The following is a 15671-nucleotide window of genomic DNA, read 5'->3' as shown; positions in this document are numbered from 1 at the left end:
TTTTTGACCATGTCAGTTGTTTTGTTAGTGTGACCAACATACCCTCTGTTACTCACGCATCCAATTTCTCCTGGACTTCCAAAGCGGCCGAGCGCTCCTGTCTCCACGAGACGCCGGCCCCGGGCGCTCCCAGTCCCAGTCCTAGTCCTAGGCGGCGACGACACGGGGTTTTCCACATCGGCGACGGCGAAGGTAGCCACAGTGACTCCGCCGGTGAGTTGCTCTCCTCGCCGTCCCCGTCGGCGTAGTACCTCACCGGCGAGGTCCCCCAGTCGCTGACCCCGTGGCACGAGCGTCGCGGCGGGGACGGCGGCGGCAGAGCGGTCTCCCTGTCCTTCCTCCTCCGGCGGGCGGCGCGCGGCACGATCCCTGCGAGCCAGTTGGAGGACCTGTACCTCCGCTCCTTGTCGCCGCATCTACCATCGTCCAGACTGTAGCCGAAGAGTGCGGTGAGCACGGAGAACCTGCTGCGCCACCTCCGGAACAACCCGATGTCGCCATCCTCGAACCCGGCTGCTGCTCCTGACCCGACGACGTACGCGGGGCCGACCTGCAGCGTTCGGAAGAAGAGCAGGCTGCCCAGCGGGCGCCCCGCGGCACCGACGACGCGTCGGACTTGCGGATGCAGCACACTACAACGACGACACCGACCTCAGGAACACCGGCTCCGGCTCAAGCTCCGGTAGGGGTAGGGGCGGGGGTAGCGAGGATGCCGCGTTCTGCGCGGCGGCGAGCGCGAGCAGGCGATCGCGAAGGCACGGCGCGCAAACGCCCACGCCGCCCTCGTACGGGTGCCTGGCACACCTCATCGCCCTCCCCTCGCCGTTGCATCGGCCATTGCTCTCTCGTGATCTGCTCTTGCCGAATTTGAAATTTATTATTTATTTATTTGCAGACTTCGATTATCAAAATCCCATATTTTAGTTCACAATATATTTGTGATATTTATAATTTTTTTATTTGACAACATGTTCATCTATTATTTCCCTATTTGGCTTCATGTATTTCTGCTATAAAGAAGGGCATTCATGTTATTTTACCAGCCACTTGACGCCGTTACTAGCCCAAATGGACAGCAGTGCTGTCTAGGGAAGGAAATTTCAACTTGGTGCCAAATAAGAAAATTCAAATTTTTTAGTGCCAAATGCGGAAGACTGATTTGTTTCAGTGCCAAATACATAATTCTCTTTGTTATATGCTCATCTACTGTATTCCAAGTCCTCCTTTATCCTTTTGGTGGACAGACGTTCTGAGATTGAGCTCACTCTATCGTAGCATCATTGTGTGTAGTCTTGGAGATGTCTCTGTTAGGTTGATCTCCTCCGACTCGGACCAACGACCTAGTTAGGATCCCGCGTCCTGATCGAGGGCGCCCAGCCGTACACTTGGTTGGTGGGCCCCCATCGCGTAGAGCTATATAAAGGAGGTGGGGCCCGGGGGCTCAGGCTACGAGGTTTGTTGTCGCCCACAATACCCACCTACAAACCCTAACCGATCCAGAGGAAGGCGCTAACAGCGATGGGAAACTCCACCGCCACTGTCCTCGACACCCGCCGCCATCACTGGACTTCACCCTGGGACGCCGCCGTCGCCGGACGCCGTTGCCATGGCTTCCTCCTCCACCATGCCCGATGGTCAGCGACTTCTAACCCTCTGTGTGGGGACCCGCCACGCTAATTCTCCTAAATCGAGTGTCATCCACTTGACTAACCCAATTTAAGCAAACCAACATCGGTGACTCCCCAGGAGCGCACGTAGCAACTCCTCTTCAGGATCAGGTTGAGTATCATACCACAACGGCCTCCACCACTCAAGATCACATCTCATCATTGGAGCACATAATAATTCAGCGGAAGCATATATTCGAAGTCTTGTTGAATATAATCAATCAATTATACAACATAAGACAAAATGTAGTGTGAACCAAACGACTCTCTTAACAACATCGCTATGCTACGAATCACTCATATAGCTAATAAATAGTGGTCGCCTTGCCCATGTAACACCTCTGGTGTTTTGACCTAATACTAAAATTTGACATGTCATCATGTGCATTGCAAAGCATTCATATAGTATAAAGTTTTGAATGCATTCACTAAATAAGGTTTATTTCATAATGTTGTTATTTCATGTGAAGTGTTTCAAAAGCCCTAAATAAAGATCATGACCACAAGGGTCAAAATTCATATGATCATGTGAGATCATATGTCATTTGACTCAAATAACCCTAATGGGCCAAGTTACTGGTCAAAATTCAAATTTAAGACAATAGGAAATCCAATCAAATTTGAATTCAACTTTAAATTATAGAAGTCCTTTTTGCCCTTTTGGATATTTCAAAATCCATTTGGAATTTGGGGTTGTGACAAAAAGCAAAGTTGGAGATTATTTTATAAGGATCAACTTTGGTATTCAAAGTTTTTCAAGTTTACATATAAAATTTGGAGTAATTTTGAAATGATTCAAATACTCAAATGCACCCCAAATTCAAATTTCAAAATGGAGGCAGAATTTGAAAATGTTCCTTGAAGTAAAGTTGTAGAGCTTGAAAAGTTGAGCACCTTTCATTTTTGGAGATTTTCAACTTCTTTAGGATATTTGTGAGTAATGTGCAAATTAAACTCAGTGTCAATTCTGTAATTCTCATGAACAGTGTCACGATCACCGCCCACCGCCGACGTACCTTCTCCGGCCTTCCAGGCTCACCCTCGGCCACCCTTGGCTTCGCGCTGGCACAGCATGCTTGCTGCGTGTCGATTCCGCGCACTCCTGGACGCGCTATAAAGCCCGGAACACCGTCGTTGCCCTTTCTTTCCCTGCTCTGTTTCCCGATGTCGCCGCCTCAACTCCGGCGAGTTCCCCTCGCTTCCTTAGTCCAAACCAGTTTTGGCAAATCAGTGTGACAACTCCGTCTCTTCCTTCCAAACCCATCCCACCAACTGAGGTTGTCTGAGTCCATCGAGAACCGCCGCTAGCGACTCTTCTTCCTCGCGGCCGGCGATCTCGACCGAAGCTCCGGTTCACCGCGGCCAGCATCATCTGGTGAGCCGTGGTCCTTGTTTGTAGGTTCTATAGCTTCATCTTGATGCTGTGGTCCTTATTTCGCTCTTGCTTGGTCATTTTGCCCACTGCAGTCGCTGGAACTACGTCGCCGACAAAGTCTTCTCCGCCGTGAGCACTGTCACCGTCGACCCGCATCACCGTAGTGCCTCCGGTCTCGTTCTTTGCTTCATCATGTCCGGGGTGAGCTGCTGATCCTTTCTGAGCCTTTTGTTTGATCTCAACCGGTCTTGTTTCGCCGGCGTAACGCTGCCGTGGCACCACGTCCGCCATGGACGGCGTGAGCCTGGTTCCGTGTCATAATCCACCTCTGAAATGCCATAGATCGATGCGGCTAGTCTTTGTGAGTATTTAGATACCATGGTCGTCGCAGTTGAGCTCACCGTCGGTGCGCTAGCATCGGTCAGCGCTGTCGTGGCCATGGTCAAAGCCCAAGGTTAGGGATGACATTTGGGGGCCGGCTGTCAGTGAGAGCAAGAGAGAGAATAGTGACTTTTGTTATTTTCTGGTTTTGAATAGTGCTGAATCTTTGGAAATTTGTAGGAAAATAATCATAGCTCCAAAAATTCTGAAAAATTTTGTGTAGCTTCTGTACATGCTCTAGTATGATTTAAAAATTTGAAACTTGAAATTTGAATAAATTGTTAATGTTCAAATATTCAGTCCATTAATTGAAAAATGCAATTTCCATGATTTTTGTAGGTCACTGTATAATTCCAAAAATTATGAAATTTGTTTTGGTACACTAATTTGTCATGAGGAAGCTTACATAAAATTTTTAGGTCATTTGGAACAAGTTCATTTTTGGGCTTAATTCCAAATTAATTCAAAAATAAATAAAGACAAACCCTAAATGTTTGATTAGTGTTGGATTTTGTTTTGGTCATGTTTTGGGACTAGTAGGGTTTCAAGATCCATTTGGTCAAGTCACATGTGTGGTTCTTGATGGCAGGATTGCAAGTTGGTTTTGTTGGCTTGCAACTGTACCGTGAAATAAAATCATTTGCGGGGTGTTTTTACATTTCATATACCATGAAAGCATCATGTTTATATTATCATCATGTTAAAGCATATGTTATCATTTTGTGTAGAACCCGAGAGTGAAATGATTCTAGTTGAGCAAGTTCTGGAAGAATCCTCGGTTGTCACGGGATTCGATAATCGTGATACTGATCCAGAATCTGAGATCGTCAACGAAGGCAAGCCCCGGTTTAAGCATTAAACCATTACCTTGTTTACTTTGAAAAGTTTATTACCTATGTTACTTATTGCATTAAGTTGTTTAATTCAAATGTCACCTACTTGATGCATTACCTACCTTGTTACTTGTTTACCATCCTTGAAGATGATTTCATTTACAAAGGCGTAGAATGCTTAGTGTGCTTTATGGTAGGCTTTCAAAGTAAAAGTTTCGATACAATCAAAGATGGCATACTAGCCAAAGAAAGAAAGAAAATTGAATGAACTAGAGACTAGTCGGGTGACTTATCTTGAATGTTGGGTAATGTTGCTGACTATGTCGCTTAAAGGCCACTCATTGTGGATCTTCTGAACAAGACACTTTGTAGTACTGGTCACATACTCCGGTAATCCTACTTCGGCTAATCCGATACTAAGACGAATGCCCGTGCACTGGGAGTGGAGAGATGGCGGGAGTAGCGTGTACCCTCGTGGCTAGAATGTGGCCGGATTTGAGGTGTGTTGTGCTCTTGGGTGGCATGGAGATGGCTTAGTATAGGAGAATCCGGTAGCAAGGTTGATATATGCAAGATTAAGTTCTACATATGTCGTGTGATAAGGAATCCCTAGCTGGGACTTGAATCAATTCGAATTGCCAGTGCTCCACGGATATGGAGACTCGATTCATTACAGAAGCAATGCAGGACTGGTGAATTACTAAAATATGAGAAAAAGAATGGAATGAGAAGGAATGGAATATGAGAAATGTATATTTAGTTGAGATAATGAACTAAAAGGACTTAGGGGTAAAATTTGAGAATAGGATAAGTATAGTAAGCTTTTGGCAAAGGACTTTGAATTTTTCTACATCCTTACCTTGTCCCAAACCCCTACATCCCTATAGTCTTACACCCGTTACATCGGGTTAGTCTTGTTGAGTACTTTTGTACTCAGGGTTTGTTAACCCTTGTTGCAGGTGAGTCGTATGCGTAGGCTTGTTTTGGTCCCTGCTGCATGTCTGTGTTTGAAGTCAATGACGATGAGGAGTGATGAATGGCCTTTGGACAAGGCACTAGTTTGTATGATAAATAAAGTTAATGTAATATCATCCCGCTACTATGGTTGTATGACACTTATGGTATTGTAAGTTTGAAAACAACTGGTTTGTAATTATATTATCTTAAGACTTCCGCTATCTTTTACTCTGGTATATATTTGAATAACCTGTTGTAATCTGCAATGACTGTGATTGGGATCCTGTTTGAAAAGAGAATCGTAGATGATTCGGGTCTCCCGAGGACACCCGACAGACCTGTTGAGTTGTTGAGAACTCGTGTACGCTATCCGAGGTCTGTTAAGAAAACGATAGGTGCACATGGGCCCGATTCCTTAGGAGGTTCTACCATAGCTTGTATCAGAGCAGTTCCCATCTAAGATCATTGTAGGTTACTTTGGAAAACCTTCAAATTGATTTGGATCAAAGAAAGTAAACTTGATATTTTGAAAGTTCAATTTCTTTCTTCTTACCTTTGATCTAGACTCAATCCTGTTTTATTTGAAAGTTTGTGGCGAATAATATGCTTAGGTTTGTCCTATGTATTAAAAATCTAGTACTTATGATTATATAAATCTTTTGTACTTAGATTCGTAAGATCGATTCATGCATCATGCTTGAGCACATTGCATAATAATTCCCCTTAATAGTGGTTGGGTAAGTAATGTCAATCCCATTCTTGCTAACCTCCATTATCCTCAAGCTATTCTTATAGTCCTACCTTAAATTCTGCAGGCTATGGCAAAGACCAAGAAAACCGCACGCAAGTCCACCGGACCTCATGGAGTCCCTCGTCACCAGTTGGCACCAAGAAACCACGAGCTGGGTGAAGGTAGTGCCAAGACCCTAGGAGATGAAGGATCTTCAAGCAACCCCACCAACATCAAGAACCTTAACAAGGAGCTCAACACTCTTCGTCGAGCTCATGCCAAAGATCAAGAGGAGTTGGCAGAAATGCAAAGGGGCATCACCATGACCATGGAGCTGCGGAATGAAGCCTGGACACGAGAGGATGTGGCCAATGAACGCGTCCATGAGTTGGAGTTCTACGTAGAAGACCTAGAGATGGACAATGCCATTCTTCATGAGAATGTCCACCTGTTGTACGCTCAACTTCATCCTCCTCATGGGGATGGTGAAGTTATAGATGAAGAAATGATTGTAGCTCCAGGAGAAGTCGAGAATGAAGAAGAGGAGGAGGATCCTGAGGAGTTAGTGTACTTCTCAGATGAAGATGAGGTTTCGTCAGATATGGGCACGGATGCCGAAGACTGAGAGCTCAGAGTAGAAATAGTTCCTTTACTGCTTTCCTAGAAAACCAGGGTTGTCTTGTGGGATACAAGACATGTAATATAAATAAGGACCCTTTGTAGTATGAAATCTTTTAAATGCTTTCAATAAAGAATAATGTAAGTAAACATGTTTCTCTAACAGATGCCTCGTCCTATCACCCGAACTGGTGCTAGTGGCTCGCATGACGATGATGAGTGCCCAAATCCTCCACCAATGCCCTCGACTATGGCAGATGCCATAGCTGCACTCGTTAACGCAACGGCAGAGAATGCCAGGTTGTTAAGGGAGTTGGCGCAGAACCAGCAGGCACCATACCCTAATCGTGGCCATCGTAATAATGAAAACGACGAGTCAACCTATGTGGATTTTATTGACACACGTCCACCGGTGTTCTCTAAGGCCAAAGAACCTTTAGAAGCAGATGATTGGCTTAGGACAATAGAGCAAAAGTTTGAGCTGATTCACTGTACCGAGGTTCAGAAACCTAGGTTTGCGGCACAGCAACTCCGAGGAGCTGCTAGTGTCTAGTGGGCAAATTTGGTAGCAGTACAGCCCGTTGGTCACCAAATCAACTAGAGGGAGTTCAAGGATGCCTTTAGGGCACATTATATTCTAGACGGTGTGATGACTATGAAGTTGGAAGAGTTCTTGGCTCTTAAGCAAGGGGAGCACCCGGTGATGCATTATGTTGGGCGTTTCAACCACCTGTCGTAGTATGCTATTGAGTATGTGAATACTGACAGGAAGAAAAAGAATCATTTTCTTAGAGGCTTGAACACTAAACTTCAGACAATGATGGCAGCCTGTGGTAATGCAACTTACCATGAGACAATCAACATTGCTATCGCTTCGAAAGAGAATTACCACCGACACAAGGAGGCGAAGAAGAAGAAAATATTTGCTTCCGGATCATCAAGTGGCAAGCGTCAGAAGATAGTATACCATCCTCAGAATCATGGCCGTACGCCATTCCGCCCACAACAAGGCCAAAGCAGGCAGCAAATCTTCATTCGCCCTGCAACTAATATGCCTTATACTCATCAAGCACCGCAGTAGCAGAATAATACAAATAATGCAAACCGCAATGCTACTCCCTAGAATCACAATTTTCCATGCTATAATTGTGGTAAACCCGGACATTTTTCCCGAGAATGTCCATATCCTAGGAAGAACAATCCTGATGCACCCAAAGCTCCTGTTAATCAAGCTCAGAATCAGTACAAGGGCAATGCTTAGAACAATCAAAAGGGGCCGGCTAAGAAGAAAACTGGAAGGGTATTCTATACGCAAGTGGAATCTATTCTAGAAGGAGAACCAGTTATGATGGGTATGTTTCCCATTGCTAAACATCCTGCAATTACCTTATTTGATTCTGGTGCATCCCATACATTCATCAATCGTACATTTGTTGTGAAGCATAGGATAGCTATTGGGGAAACAAAAGAACCCTATCATATACAGTCGCCTGGGGGACGAATCTGTACAAGGGAGGTAGTTCAGCATGTACCTATTGATTTGGGAGGTTATGAGTTCCCTACCAATATGCTGATATTAAAGGATCAAGAAATAGATGTGATCCTTGGTATGAACTGGTTAACTCAACACGGGGCTATCATAGATGTCCTGCGTAGAACCATAAGGGTAAATGCACCTGACAGCAAAACCCAACTTCTCATCCAACTTCCCTTTCCTAAGAGTACAGTGGAAACAGTCTGTGCAACTATTGTTGAAGGAGCCGAGGAAATTTCAGTGGTATGTGAGTTTATGGATGTCTTTCCCGATGATCTGCCTGGTCTGCCACCAGACCGAGATGTAGAGTTTAGAATTGATCTGAAACCAGGGACAGCACCAGTGTCCAGAAGAGCATATAGGATGCCACCGAAAGAATTAACAGAATTAAAAATGCAACTACAAGAGTTGTTAGACAAGGGTTTCATTCAACCCAGTTCATCACCTTGGGGATGTCCGGCTATTTTCGTGAAGAAGAAGGACCAAACCTTAAGGTTATGTGTTGACTATCGGCCATTAAATGAAGTCACCATCAAGAACAAATACCCCTTACCCCAAATTGATTTGCTTTTTGATCAACTTGCGGGAGCTAAGGTATTTTTGAAGATAGACCTAAGATCAGGCTACCACCAGATTAAGATCAGACGTGAAGATGTGCCAAAGACAACGTTTACTACCCGATATGGACTATACGAGTATCTAGTCATGTCTTTTGGGCTGACCAATGCCCCGGCTCATTTCATGTACCTGATGAATTCAGTTTTCATGCCTGAGTTGGACAAGTTTGTAGTGGTGTTCATAGACGACATTCTTATCTATTCTAAGAACAAAGAGAAACATGCGGAACATCTCCGTATTGTTCTACAAAGATTAAAAGATCACCAACTATATGCCAAATTCAGCAAATGTGCATTTTGGTTAGAGGAAGTACAATTTCTGGGTCATGTGCTATCTGCTGAAGGTGTAGCTATTGATCCGAGTAAGGTAGAAGAAGTCCTTAACTGGAGAGCACCTACAACTGTTCATCAAGTTCATAGTTTCCTGGGGTTGGTAGGGTATTATCGTCGGTTCATCCCTGACTTCTCTAGAATTGCGAAGCCAATTACTGGATTGCTAAAAAATCAAACAAAGTTTGTATGGTCAACAGAATGTGAAGAGGCCTTTCAGACATTGAAGAAGTTGCTGACAACTGCACCAGTATTAGCACAACCTGATATCGAGAGGCCATTTGATATCTATTGTGATGCATCTAGAATTGGTATCGGCTGTGTTCTTATGCAAGAAGGCAGAGTCATAGCATATGCTTCCAGACAACTCAAGAAACATGAAGAACATTATCCCACCCATGATCTTGAATTAGCTGCTGTTGTCCATTCACTTAAGATTTGGCGACATTATTTATTGGGCAATATATGTCATATCTATACGGATCACAAAAGTTTGAAATACATCTTTACCCAGTCAGAGTTGAATATGAGGCAAAGAAGATGGTTGGAACTTATTAAAGATTATGATTTAGAAGTGCACTATCATCCGGGTAAGGCTAATGTGGTTGTCGATGCCCTGAGTCGCAAGAGTCGTTGTCATTGCCTAATTGTAGAACCTATGCAGCAAACAATGTGTCAAGAGATGGAGCATCTAGATTTACAAATCATAGAACAAGGTTCCCTGTCCAATATTGTAATTGAGTCCACTATCAAAGATCAGATCATTGCTGCTCAACAGAAAAGTAAGGGCATAGCCCATATCAAGGACAAAGTCAGATCTGGAAAACCAACATGTTTCAAGATTGATGAGTCAGGTATCGTATGGTTCAAGGATAGATTGGTAGTACCCAAAAATCCAGAGCTATGAAAGCAGATTCTTGATGAAGCTCATTCTACAAGATACTCCATTCATTTGGGTAGCAACAAAATGTATCATGATCTGAGAAAGAGATATTGGTGGACCAAAATGAAAATAGAAATAGCTCAATATGTAGCCAAGTGTGATATTTGTTAGAGAGTCAAAGCGGTTCATATGAAGACTACAGGTCCATTACATTCTTTGCCCGTTGCATCTTGGAAGTCAGAAGATATTTGTATGGACTTCATAGTAGGGTTGCCTAGGACATCTGCAGGCTACAATTCAATATGGGTTATTATTGATCGTCTAACCAAGATAGCTCATTTCTTACCAGTCAGAGATAAATATCGAGCAGAGCAGTATGCAAAGATTTATCTTGATAGAATCTTCAGTCTGCATGGGGCACCCAAGACCATTGTCTCTGACAGAGGATCATTGTTCATATCCAAGTTTTGGAAAAGTCTACATGAGTCTTTAGGAACTAAACTTATCCGTAGTTCTGCTTATCATCCACAAACAGACGGACAGACTGAAAGGGTAAATCAAATTCTTGAAGATATGTTGAGAGCATGTGTTCTTTCCTTTGGTGCTAAATGGGATGAATGCCTTCCCTTAGCTGAATTCTCATATAACAACAGCCATCAAGAGAGCATTAAAATGGCACCATTCGAAGCACTATATGGCCGTAGGTGCCAAACACCTTTAAATTGGTCAGAAGCTGGAGAACGTTGGTTCTTTGGACCGGATGTGGTCAAGGAAGCTGAAGAGAAAGTTAAACTCATACAAGCTAATATGAAGATAGCTCAGTCCCGATAGAAAAGCTATGCTGATAAGAGGAAACGACCGCTAGAATTCAAAGTGGGAGATTATGTCTACCTCAAAGTATCACCGATGAAAGGAGTTCATCGTTTTGGGATTCGGGGAAAGTTGGCACCCTGATATGTAGGTCCTTTTCAGATCCAACAACGATGTGGACTAGTCGCCTATCGCGTCAAGCTACCAGATCACATGGCAGCGGTGCATGATATCTTCCATGTATCACAGTTAAAGAAGTGCCTTCAAGTACCTGACCAAGAGATCGACTTTGGTGATGTAGAACTAGAACCTAATTTGACTTATGCCGAGTACCCCATTAGAGTTTTAGATCAGAAAGATCGAGTCACCCGCAGACATACAATCAAGTTCTACAAAGTACAATGGAATCAATACACTGAAGATGAAGCTACTTGGGAGTCCGAGGATTACTTAGAAGAGAATTTTCCTGACTTCTTCGCTTCTATCTAGTTGCAATACCTTGTCTATATTGTAACTTGTCTCGTTTGTCAACAGAATGGAAAACCCCCTCACTAGCCTTTTGAATAAAGTTACGGTGTGTTAGCTTGACACATTTCCTTTTCCATTACTTAGCCTTAAGTTTTAAATCTCGGGATGAGATTTCTTTAAGGGGGAAGGGTTATAACACCTCTGGTGTTTTGACCTAATACTAAAATTTGACATGTCATCATGCGCATTGCAAAGCATTCATATAGTATAAAGCTTTGAATGCATTCACTAAATAAGGTTTATTTCATAATGTTGTTATTTCATGTGAAGTGTTTCAAAAGCCCTAAATAAAGATCATGACCACAAGGGTCAAAATTCATGTGATCATGTGAGATCATATGTCATTTGACTCAAATAACCCTAATGGGCCAAGTTACTGGTCAAAATTCAAATTTAAGACAATAGGAAATCAAATCAAATTTGAATCCAACTTTAAATTATAGAAGTCCTTTTTGCCCTTTTGGATATTTCAAAATCCATTTGGAATTTGGGGTTGTGACAAAAAGCAAAGTTGGAGCTTATTTTATAAGGATCAACTTTGGTATTCAAAGTTTTTCAAGTTTACATATAAAATTTGGAGTAATTTTGAAATGATTCAAATACTCAAATGCACCCCAAATTCAAATTTCAAAATGGAGGCAGAATTTGAAAATGTTCCTTGAAGCAAAGTTGTAGAGCTTGAAAAGTTGAGCAACTTTCATTTTTGGAGATTTTCAACATCTTTAGGATATTTGTGAGTAATTTGCAAATTAAACTCAGTGTCAATTCTGTAATTCTCATGAACAGTGTCACGATCACCGCCCACCACCGACGTACCTTCTCCGGCCTTCCAGGCTCGCCCTCGGCCGCCCTTGGCTTCGCGCTGGCACTGCATGCTCGCTGCGTGTTGATTCCGCGTGCTCCTGGACGCGCTATAAAGCCCAGAACACCGTCGTCGCCCTTTCTTTCCCTGCTCTGTTTCCCAACGTCGCCGCCTCAACTCCGGCGAGTTCCCCTCGCTTCCTCAGTCCAAACCAGTTTCGGCAAATCGGTGTTACAACTCTGTCTCTTCCTTTCGAACCCATCCCACCAACTGAGGTTGTCTGAGTCCATCGAGAACCGCCGCTAGCGACTCTTCTTCCTCGCAGCCGGCGATCTCGACCAAAGCTCCGGTTCACCGTGGCCAGCATCATCTGGTGAGCCGTGGTCCTTGTTTGTAGGTTCTATAGCTTTATCTTGATGCTGTGGTCCTTATTTCGCTCTTGCTTGGTCATTTTGCCCACTACAGTCGCCGGAACTATGTCGCCGACGAAGTCTTCTCCGCCGTGAGCACTGTCACCGTCGACCCGCGTCACCGTAGTGCCTCCGGTCTCGTTCTTTGCTTCATCACGTCCGGGGTGAGCTGCTGATCCTTTCTGAGCCTTTTGTTTGATCTCAACCGGTCTTGTTTCACCGGCGTAACATGGCCATGGCACCACGTCCGCCATGGACGGCGTGAGCCTGGTTCCGTGTCGTAATCCACCTCTAAAATGCCAGAGATCGACGCGGCTAGTCTTTGTGAGTGTTTAGATACCATGGTCGTCGCAGTTGAGCTCACCGTCGGTGCGCTAGCGTCGGTCAGCGCCGTCGCGGCCATGGTCAAAGCCCAAGGTTAGGGATGACATGTGGGGGCCGGCTGTTAGTGAGAGCAAGAGAGAGAATAGTGACTTTTGTTATTTTCTGGTTTTGAATAGTGCTGAAGCTTTGGAAATTTGTAGGAAAATAATCATAGCTCCAAAAATTCTGAAAAATTTTGTGTAGCTTCTGTACATGCTCTAGTATGATTTAAAAATTTGAAACTTGAAACTTGAATAAATTTTTAATGTTCAAATATTCAGTCCATTAATTGAAAAATGCAAATTCTATGATTTTTGTAGGTCACTGTATAATTCCAAAAATTATGAAATTTGTTTTGGTACACTAATTTGTCATGAGGAAGCTTACATAAAATTTTTAGGTCATTTGGAACAAGTTCATTTTTGGGCTTAATTCCAAATTAATTCAAAAATAAATAAAGACAAACCCTAAGTGTTTGATTAGTGTTGGATCTTGTTTTGGTCATGTTTTGTGACTAGTAGGGTTTCGAGATCCATTTGGTCAAGTCACATGTGTGGTTCTTGATGGTAGGATTGCAAGTTGGTTTTGTTGGCTTGCAACTGTACCGTGAAATAAAATCATTTGCGGGGTGTTTTTACATTTCATATACCGTGAAAGCATCATGTTTACATTATCATCATGTTAAAGCATATGTTATCATTTCGTGTAGAACCCAAGAGTGAAATGATTCTAGTTGAGCAAGTTCTGGAAGAATCCCCGGTTGTCACGGGATTCGATAATCGTGATACTGATCCAGAATCTGAGATCGTCAACGAAGGCAAGCCTCGGTTTAAGCATTAAACCATTACCTTGTTTACTTTGAAAAGTTTATTACCTATGTTACTTATTGCATTAAGTTGTTTAATTCAAATGTCACCTACTTGATGCATTACCTACCTTGTTACTTGTTTACCATCCTTGAAGATGATTTCATTTACAAAGGCGTAGAATGCTTAGTGTGCTTTATGGTAGGCTTTCAAAGTAAAAGTTTCGATACAATCAAAGATGGCATACTGGCCAAAGAAAGAAAGAAAATTGAATGAACTAGAGACTAGTCGGGTGACTTATCTTGAATGTTGGGTAATGTTGCCGACTATGTCGCTTAAAGGCCACTCATTGTGGATCTTCTAAACGAGACACTTTGTAGTACTGGTCACATACTCCGGTAAGCCTACTTCGGCTAATCTGATACTAAGATAAATGCTTGCGCACTGGGAGTGGAGAGATGGTGGGAGTAGCGTGTACCCTCATGGCTAGAATGTGGCCGGATTTGAGGTGTGCTGTGCTCTCGGGTGGCGTGGAGACGACTTAGTATAGGAAATCCGGTAGCAAGGTTGATATATGCAAGATTAAGTTCTACATATGTCATGTGATAAGGAATCCCCAGCTAGGACTTGAATCAATTCGAATTGCCGGTGCTCCGCGGATATGGAGACTCGATTCATTACAGAAGCAATGCAGGACTGGTGAATTACTAAAATATGAGAAAAAGAATGGAATGAGAAGGAATGGAATATGGAAAATGTATATTTAGTTGAGATAATGAACTAAAAGGACTTAGGGGTAAAATTTGAGAATAGGATAAGTATAGTAAGCTTTTGGCAAAGGACTTTGAATTTTGCTACATCCTTACCTTGTCCCAAACCCCTGCATCCCTAAAGTCTTACACTCATTACGTCGGGTTAGTCTTGTTGAGTACTTTTGTACTCAGGGTTTGTTAACCCTTGTTGTATGTGAGTCGCATGCGTAGGCTTGTTTTGGTCCCTACTGCATGTCTGTGTTTGAAGTCAATGATGATGAGGAGTGATGAATGGCCTTTGGACAAGGCACTAGTTTGTATGATAAATAAAGTTAATGTAATATTATCCCGCTACTATGGTTGTATGACACTTATGGTATTGTAAGTTTGAAAACAACTGGTTTGTAATTATGTTATCTTAAGACTTCCGCTATCTTTAGTCTGGTATATATTTGAATAAACTGTTGTAATCTGCAATGACTGTGATTGGGATCCTGTTTGAAAAGAGAATCGTGGATGATTCGGGTCTCTCGAGGACACCCGACAGACCTGTTGAGTTGTTGGGAACTCGTGTATGCTATCCGAGGTCTGTTAAGACAATGATAGGTGCACGTGGGCCTGATTCCTTAGGAGGTTCTGCCACAGCCCATGGGTGTGCCACCATAATCTGGACGGCTCCTGCCATTCACCCACTTTGCCACCGATGATGTTGTGAGATGGCCACCAATGTCCTTTACATGCAAAACAACTTAACAGCAACACCATGAGTGCATTGCGTACTCGTAGGACTTAATTCCAACATATAATATTTGGTGGATGCATAGGGTGATTATCAGGCATTTGTATAAGTGTAGAAAGCAATGATGTTCATTAAGAATATGACATGCTATGCTCAACATAGAAGTAAAGGCATTTATCATTATAACAGAAGTGCTCATAGTCCATCATTCATGCTACCATGGGTATAGAAAGAAAGAACAACCGAATAGTTCTGTCCCAAGGGACTCTAGGCTTTTAAGACTCTGCAGAGGTGTACAACTGTACCCACATGGAAGGATTGGACTAACCACCATACCCCGTGCACAAGAGTATGGGTTGCCTCACACCTTCCAACCTTTCCCTAATTCGGCCCGAATGTCACATGAAAGCTTCGACTAGATGCCCGGGTCAGGTTTCTACCCCTCTTCCTAGTCTCAGGTCAGGCTACTGTACTGTAACGGGTCCTTAGTTCGTTACGTACACCATCTTCTCGGCACCATCCCCCTTGCCAGTTTC

At 43.3% G+C, this 15671-nt stretch overlaps 1 pseudogene; it reads right to left on the bottom strand.

The window, feature by feature from the left end:
* Positions 1-52: 52 nt before the first annotated feature.
* On the bottom strand, positions 53-809 carry LOC136458720 (uncharacterized; annotated as a pseudogene).
* Between the last annotated feature and the right edge of the window lie 14862 nt (positions 810-15671).

Source organism: Miscanthus floridulus, chromosome 1, assembly GCF_019320115.1.
Source record: "Miscanthus floridulus cultivar M001 chromosome 1, ASM1932011v1, whole genome shotgun sequence".
In the NCBI taxonomy this organism is placed as follows: domain Eukaryota; kingdom Viridiplantae; phylum Streptophyta; class Magnoliopsida; order Poales; family Poaceae; genus Miscanthus; species Miscanthus floridulus.
Note: the sequence above shows the minus strand (reverse complement) of the source record. Positions and strands in the feature narration are given on the sequence as shown.